The 7,328-nt window shown below is 42.8% G+C and overlaps 1 non-coding gene across 1 annotated transcript; it reads right to left on the reverse strand.

The window, feature by feature from the left end:
- Nucleotides 1–5,265: 5,265 nt before the first annotated feature.
- Nucleotides 5,266–5,367, reverse strand: LOC115940077 (U6 spliceosomal RNA). The gene has a single exon (XR_004074876.2). It is a non-coding gene; the product is annotated as a U6 spliceosomal RNA (small nuclear RNA).
- Nucleotides 5,368–7,328: the final 1,961 nt, after the last annotated feature.

Here is a 7,328-nt window from a genome sequence, read left to right on the forward strand (position 1 = left end):
ACAACAAGGGCTGCACTGTTGTATTTAATTCCTCTTACAGTGGAGAATTTTCACGATTATAGCTTTTGCTAATTTCAAAGTGATTTCAGTATATTTCTTCATGTCGCGAAAGCAGAAATTGCAATTTATTCCAGTAAGGCACATAAAAATGTTCTATCTGCTCCTCCTCCTTGTTTTTTTTTTAATCTATGCAAATTTGATGATAAAACAGAGCTTGAAGTATTAAACAGTCACTATGGTTGGGTAAACTCTTATCTAGTCATTAAGCAGAAATTGAATTATTAAGGCTGTTACTAAGCCAGTAATAATTAACAGAATCGGCTATTAGCAGCTGCCCAAATGCTGTGTTCTTCGGGTATTTTTGCTTTGCGAGAAGAATAAGTGATTTCAAAGGTGCTCTTTTTATTTTCCCAGGTATTCTTGATAAAATCGACTGTAAGCACCCCCACTCACTAGCACTAGTTGGTGTAAATAGGTGACTTGAATTGTTTCTCTAAGGTGTCTTCGTTCCAGTTTTCACCATTACTGCAGCATATGCCTTTATAGGGGTGGTCCGGCCTCGGCCATGACAGGGACTTTCTCTTGGACTTAACTTCCGGCGGCAGCTGCTGACTCCTCTGTCCCTCCCTCAGTCCTGCACTCACGGGCTCAGCTATCCCGATCCCATCACTCTTGCTGAGATGCAGACTGTCCCCCAGCTGAGCCAGAACATCATTCCCATCCTTCCTGCAAATTTGTGCTTATCTCCTCCCTCAGAACTCACCACACACACACACCCCACATACACACTAATTGCATCCCATGCCAATCTTTCCTCTTCTACGTCCTTTCAATTCTTATGTTTTCTTTATTTTGACATATATTTTGCATTTGCTACTAGGAGCCTGTGATTTCATAAATTACTCTTCTAGGTGAATGTTTTCCTTCCAACAAACTATAACTCCCTTCAGGAGCTTCGGTGGTTCTTCTGCCGACTTTACACCGTCCAGCAATGTAATTGGTGCACAACGGATGTCCGGTAAAGACTTTCAATTAGCTGTCTCTCGCAGAGCCACATGTTCTTGTGTTTTTCATTGCCTGGTTACCTAATTACAATGGTCTTCATGGCCCCGAGGTCATTCCCAATACCCTCCTGGTCCTGGTCGGGCTGCAACTGTCACCATATTAGCTTCCCCTTTGGCCAAAGATGTCACTGGCTTCTTCATGCCAGACAAGCAAGCTCTTTGCCTCTGCTTAAGTGGTCCTGAGCGCCCACACTTGTCTGCTGCTGCCCGGGAGCAAACAAGAAGCCAGCCCCCGGCGGTAAGACATTGCCTCCTGTGTACTCAGGACATTCTCACGGGGTTCCTCGCTCCCTACGCGTTGTGGGAGTTTTCTTGTAACAAAGGGTTTTTTGAAAAACTTTAGTTTATGTTCAGGATAGCGCAGACACAGAAATGCACGTGAAATATAACGTATGTAAGGTAATGAATTGAGGAGGCCAACATCCTTGTCGTGACCACCCAGCTTAGGGAATAGAAACGTGGCCCCCTGAGTGCGACTGACATACCCTTCTCCTGTTCATGGAAGTCACTCTCTTCCTTTTCTTTATAGTTTTATCTCTCAAGTGCTCTAATACACATTATAATTTAGCTTGCCCATTTATTTTCACTATCTTGTAATAATTTTAAGAATTCAAGACCAATTGCTTTCCAAGTATTAATTCTATGTGAATGCTTCAGTAAGCTCTGTGACTCACTACGCTCAATCTGTATCCTGTTAACCATACAGAACATACATCCATAGGCACACCTGTATTCTCTCTACCCCCATCTCTCTCTCGCCACTTACACACGCATTTCATTGCTACTTAATTGTCATCTTGATTTTGATGATGGTAAGATCTCTGTGATTTTTCAGGTTTTTCAATTTTGGAACAAACTAACAACTATGATGCCAAAGTAAAGGAAAATATTAATATAAAATATATTTGGATATGTTAATACTTACGGTTACTAATGGGACAGAGGAAGGAAAAAACCCTCTTTCATTAAAGGGTTGTTATAAAATCTATAAAGATCATTTTCAGAAAAATTACTTTTCATGCCAGGAAGTACTCCTGAAGATGGTATTAAGTACAATTCAGACAGTGATTTCCTTCAGAAGAGTTCGAATGATTTGCAAACATTATCTCCTTGGTCTTCTAGCTTTTTAAGAGTGTCGAATCATGGGTAAGTCATGATCTTATTCTGAGTCAAGCAAAAAAGGCAGAAAGGAAGGGCAGCAATGACGAAGGAGCATTTGAAATAAGCGTGTAACCTAGCTCCGAATCCTGGGAGCCTTGTAAGTTCTCACTGCCTCCGACACGGGACAGCTGGTAGGCCAACGCTAAATGCAAATGTGAAAAAGCCAGACCAAAGTCCTCGCAAGCTGACAAAGTCCATCTTTCTGAGTTTGAAGTCAAAGAAAGACAAAAGGCAAGGAAATCAGCCAAGAAACTCAGCAGAGGGTTTTATTGGGAGTTGTGATTGAAAGGATGTCCCCTGGCAAGAGCAGCGGAGCGCTGAGGGACTTTCAACATTACTGAGCCAGAATTATACAGACCGTGTCAGGTATGGAGATATTTCTAAACAGGCCTGTTAGGTTTGTATTTGTATTTTGCAGTCTCAGACCCAGTGGCAGGATGCAATTCGTGATGAAGTCAGTGTAACAAGAACAGAGTTAAGACCCATTTGGAAAAAAAGCCTGATGTCTGCTCTACGATGCCCCTCACTCGTGTTTGTCCACTCCCACATTCATATGAAGAGCTTGAATGACTCCAAATGTAAACTAGGGTATCCGTCCTTCAGGTAAATGAGCATCGGTGTGAAGTGTGAGTCTGAAGGGCAATCTCTCTGCTGCTAACGGTAAGCAGGTACTACTATCTAACAGCTGTAAAAGGCCAGTAACATATTCTATTGTTGGAGCACAGTGACTGTGATGCTTTAACTTCATTCCAATACTAAGTCTCTGAGTCTCATTCTGTTATTCAGAGTTACGATCGGAATACAGGATCCCCTCCTCTTTGAATTAAAAAGTGCTGTAGCAAGGACAGTGGAATGCCACCCACTACGACGGACCATGGAGTTGACTTCAGTCCTATCTAAATGGGTTTGAAGTGCCAATAAGACCTATTCAGGCTCAAATGTACAATGTACAAGAAATGAGATCAATAAAAAAAATCTGCAAATACGCATCTGCCCCTATTGCTCATAATGGGGATTATGAAGAGGAAGAAGAATGACCCACGGGTGAATAAATATGAATGTATTCTACAAGATAGAATACATAAAGACTCCTGAAGTTGTTTCTGCTTATGATAAGGGTTTTCTTTTCCACTTGGAAAAAAAAAAGAAAGAAAAGAAAAAAGGGTCTGATAGTTCAGCTTACTTGGCATTCATGCAATGATTTGTTTAGTTGTTGGTTTGTTGGTGGCTTTCACTTGTGCTATAAGTGATATTTAATCCATTAGGTCACCTCAATGCAATGAAAAAGTAATCGTTTTAGGACTTAGAGCTCACAGAGATATCTACGTTGCAATTTCTTAATGTACATGGCATGGTGTGTTATTTTTGAAAATGGATAGGTAAAAAAATTCACGTATATTTTGCACGTATGTTTGTGGACAGAGAGAAAATAGAAATCCCCAGAGTCTAGATTCAGATTCTGAGGAATTTACTTAGATTTTCTTATTATTACTGTGATTTCACACCAGATTTTAGAAGCATATTGTCTCATGTAGATCTGAATTTACTTTTACAAAGAGCTGAAGAATGCTCTGAGAAATTTATGGCCAGTCTGAGACTAGTTAGTCTTCTCAGAGTCACACACGTCATGTTGTCTTTATCAGATCATTGACTCTATGAAAAAGAAACATGCCCCCTCGTCTCAATATTTCTCTCTCTGGTTTGTATTAGTGTGGAACTGAAAGGGATTAAATAAGTGTGAAGAGTTTCTATACCTAGACTCTGTAAACTGGGTCTGCAAAATGGCTCCTCGAAACCATACAGAATCCAAACCATCCACTAAAACATGGGGACCAACCTTACAGGATGGTTGAGAGGAGTCACTGAGACCATATAAAGTGCTCTCTCGATGCTTCAACACAGGGATCCGGCCTCCTGCTCGGTCTGCCATCCTTACCCACCCCCCTCTCCAGTGAATCAACAGGTCTCTGTGATACTGCTTAGAAGGGTCCTTCAAATGTGTCCTCTTCTGTTCTGTTCCATAAAAACTTTTCTAATTCACCATCACTTGTCATCTGAAATATGGGAACCAGCCCCGCCTGGCCTTCTACTTCAGGCTTGCTTCATTCCAATAGAATCTCCCTTCCTCAGCCAGGCCTGACTTCTCAAAACCAAAGTGAACATAATCATCTCCTGTTTAAAACTCTTTGGTGCTACCCCAAAGTCCCCAAGATAAAACCAACTTCCTTCACATGGCTTACAAAGTCTGAAATCTACAGTTGGGGCCAACGTACGAATTGTCCATGAGCACTGTTCATGAGTATGCTAAAGAACCTGTTACTTATTAACTCTACCAGATACCTTGTTAAGCACCTTACATGCATCTTTTCATTTAATTCTTCTAGTGTCCCATGTGATGGGTACCTTCCACCTGATGGAGTCTCCCGGATGAAAAGCCTTGCCCCACAGAGGGAAAATGAAAACAACATCAACCAGGATTTTTAATCCGTCTGTCAAAAGTTCAAAGTCTTATCCATGGCAGTACACCCCTTCCTAAAGTCCTGCCTGCCTCCTGTTGTGAAAGATATTCTGCTTTGTGAGTGTGGTCAATTCATTTCTAAACTCTGTACCATCTCTGACCTCAAGGACACCGTGTCTGAGCCAGGATTTGAGCACAGAAGGCTCCTACCTGCTGCCGTGGCTCTGAGGAGATGCCAGCGTGGCCTCTGATCCCAGGCTGCCGGGGGGGCCCGGGCAGGAGCACCGCGGAGGCGCCCCAACCCCTGCCCCACCAGCCCTTGCCAATGGGATTGGTCCTTAAGTACCTCACCATTAAAGACAGCTCCCCAGTATTTCAACTGTAATTATCGTAATGATAATAAAGCTGGTCACCCCATGCCACACAGTGTTTTCCAAACTTCAGCATTTCCCACAGGACCTCAATAAGGAGGTGAACTTCCTCTTCATACCCCTGTATCAGGGTGTGATAGACTCACCTTTTCATTTAAATGTAGGAATTAGAAGGGAAATCTTTCTCTTTTCTTCTTCTTCTTCTTCTTTTTTTAATATGAAATGCGTCATGTATTTGCGTGTCATCCTTGTGCAGGGGCCAATTTCCTCTGTATCGTCCCAGTTCTAGTATATGCGCTGTGGAAGCGAGCGCTAAAAAGGACATCTTTAATGAGGAAACCAGTATCATTTGTCCTAAGTGCAACTGGAAGAAATGCAGGCACAGTTGAACAGATGCTGGAAATTTCTAAAAAATTCATCTGTGCGCCACCTACCGTCACTGGTTCTACAAAAACGTTGTAGATACGGCACCCATTCTGAGGAAATCTAGATAACTTGATTGCTGGCTTTTACAGTCCTGCAAAATTGGATACATTGTCTCCATTTTCCAGATCACAGATTAAGAGAATCCAAGTACTTTGCCAAGAATGCTGTGCAATTTTTCTGATTCCAGCTTGTTCCGTCTTCCCACAGCCAATCCAGCTGCAGGTCAATTAGATTCATCTCATGCAATCCTTTCCACTGTAAGCAAACACTTTTGTGCTGTGATTCCTTCTTACCCTGATGGTCATGGCAAGGAATGGAGAAAACCATCAACCAGAATTTAAACCCCTATACATCTCAAACAAATTTCTCCTTTAAAAAGGGGAACTCTATCTTTCAAACTGTCAAACGTAAGAACACTGTTTAAAATTATGTGTCCTCTTCCCTATTGCTCAGGCACACTCTAGAATCTTGGGCTAGAAAAATCCAAAGGAAGATGGAACCAATGCGTGTCTGTGTGTCCACAAGAAAGTACTCTAAATAGCCTGTTTCCACTGAGGATGATAACACAATCCAGCACTTGTACTGGGAGCCTTTTCAGCTGTCCACCTCACTCACAGACCCTGACCCACAGAAGGAAGGACAGCAGAAACAGCAACCCATGGGCAACCCATGAGAATACCACTTGTCATGGTGGATGTTGAGCTTCATGCCACAGTGCAATAACATGCCAGATTGTGACATTTTAATGAGAATGTGTAAGACTTCACATCTATTACCTGCAAATCTTGAGGCTGTGGTGGGGGTGCGGGAGGAAGGAGAGTGGGAAGGAAGTTATTGAAGGTACTATAAGAAAATGAGAGAGGAGGATGGGGCGCCTGGGTGGCTCAGTCGGTTAAGCATCTGACTCTTGATTTCGGCTCAGGTCATGATCTCAGGGTCGTGAGATGGAGCTCCATGATCAGCGAGGAGTCTGCTTGAGATTGTCTCCTTCTCCCTCTGCCCCTTCTCCATTCTCTCTCTCTCTCATAAATAAATACATCTTTAAAAAAAGAAGGAAAATGGGAAAGGATGAGAAAGACAAGTGGGAGAGAGAGGGAGAGAGGGAGGGAGAGATTTCATTACTCAGGCTGTCTGTTGCTGACCAAACGCACCTGACTATCTCTGACTTTCAGGAAAGGTAACAAAGAGCTGAGATGCATCTCTGTGAAACAGGCCGCCCTTGGGCTCTACCTGGCACTAAGACCAGAACCCCTCATCAGGGGCTTTCAGCCTCAATTCAACTGCTTAGCTCAGACTTCTCATCATTTCATAAAAAAAGAAAAAAAAATCCACCTGTTAGAGTGGTAACTTGGGAAATTATGGTTGCAACCAGTATTTAGAAAACACACTGGCAGCCTGACAAGTAAGAACACAGTGCCTGTGAGCAAAAAACCAAGCTCCTTGAACCACTTTTGCTTGGGAAGATGCTATGTGGGGGCTCAGATAGCTCTTACAATGTGCGGGCGTGGCAGCCTTCAGAGCAGCTTTTTAAGCAGCAAACGGAAGAAAGATGTATTTTTTCACCACCATTGTGCCCTTTGAAAGAAAGGGCCAGAGTGTGTCAGTTTGACCTGTTGTGACATCATGCTGTGGTGTGACAGGCTGTAACACAGTAAGTAAACAAATGATGAGCAATCCCTCATGATGATGTCAGAGCCACCTCTGAACGAGGGGACCTCGGGACTTAGTAGGGGAGGGGGCAAGGTGGTGTCAGCATCTGATTGGAGAGGAAGAAACAATAGGTTCGTCATTCTCTGCAGTGTTGTTTTGGATTTCCATTTGTATTTACTTCCAAATTCTTTATACAGC

This window comes from Leptonychotes weddellii, chromosome 10 (assembly GCF_054177405.1).
Source record: "Leptonychotes weddellii isolate Sample4059 chromosome 10, ASM5417740v2, whole genome shotgun sequence".
Lineage (NCBI taxonomy): Eukaryota > Metazoa > Chordata > Mammalia > Carnivora > Phocidae > Leptonychotes > Leptonychotes weddellii.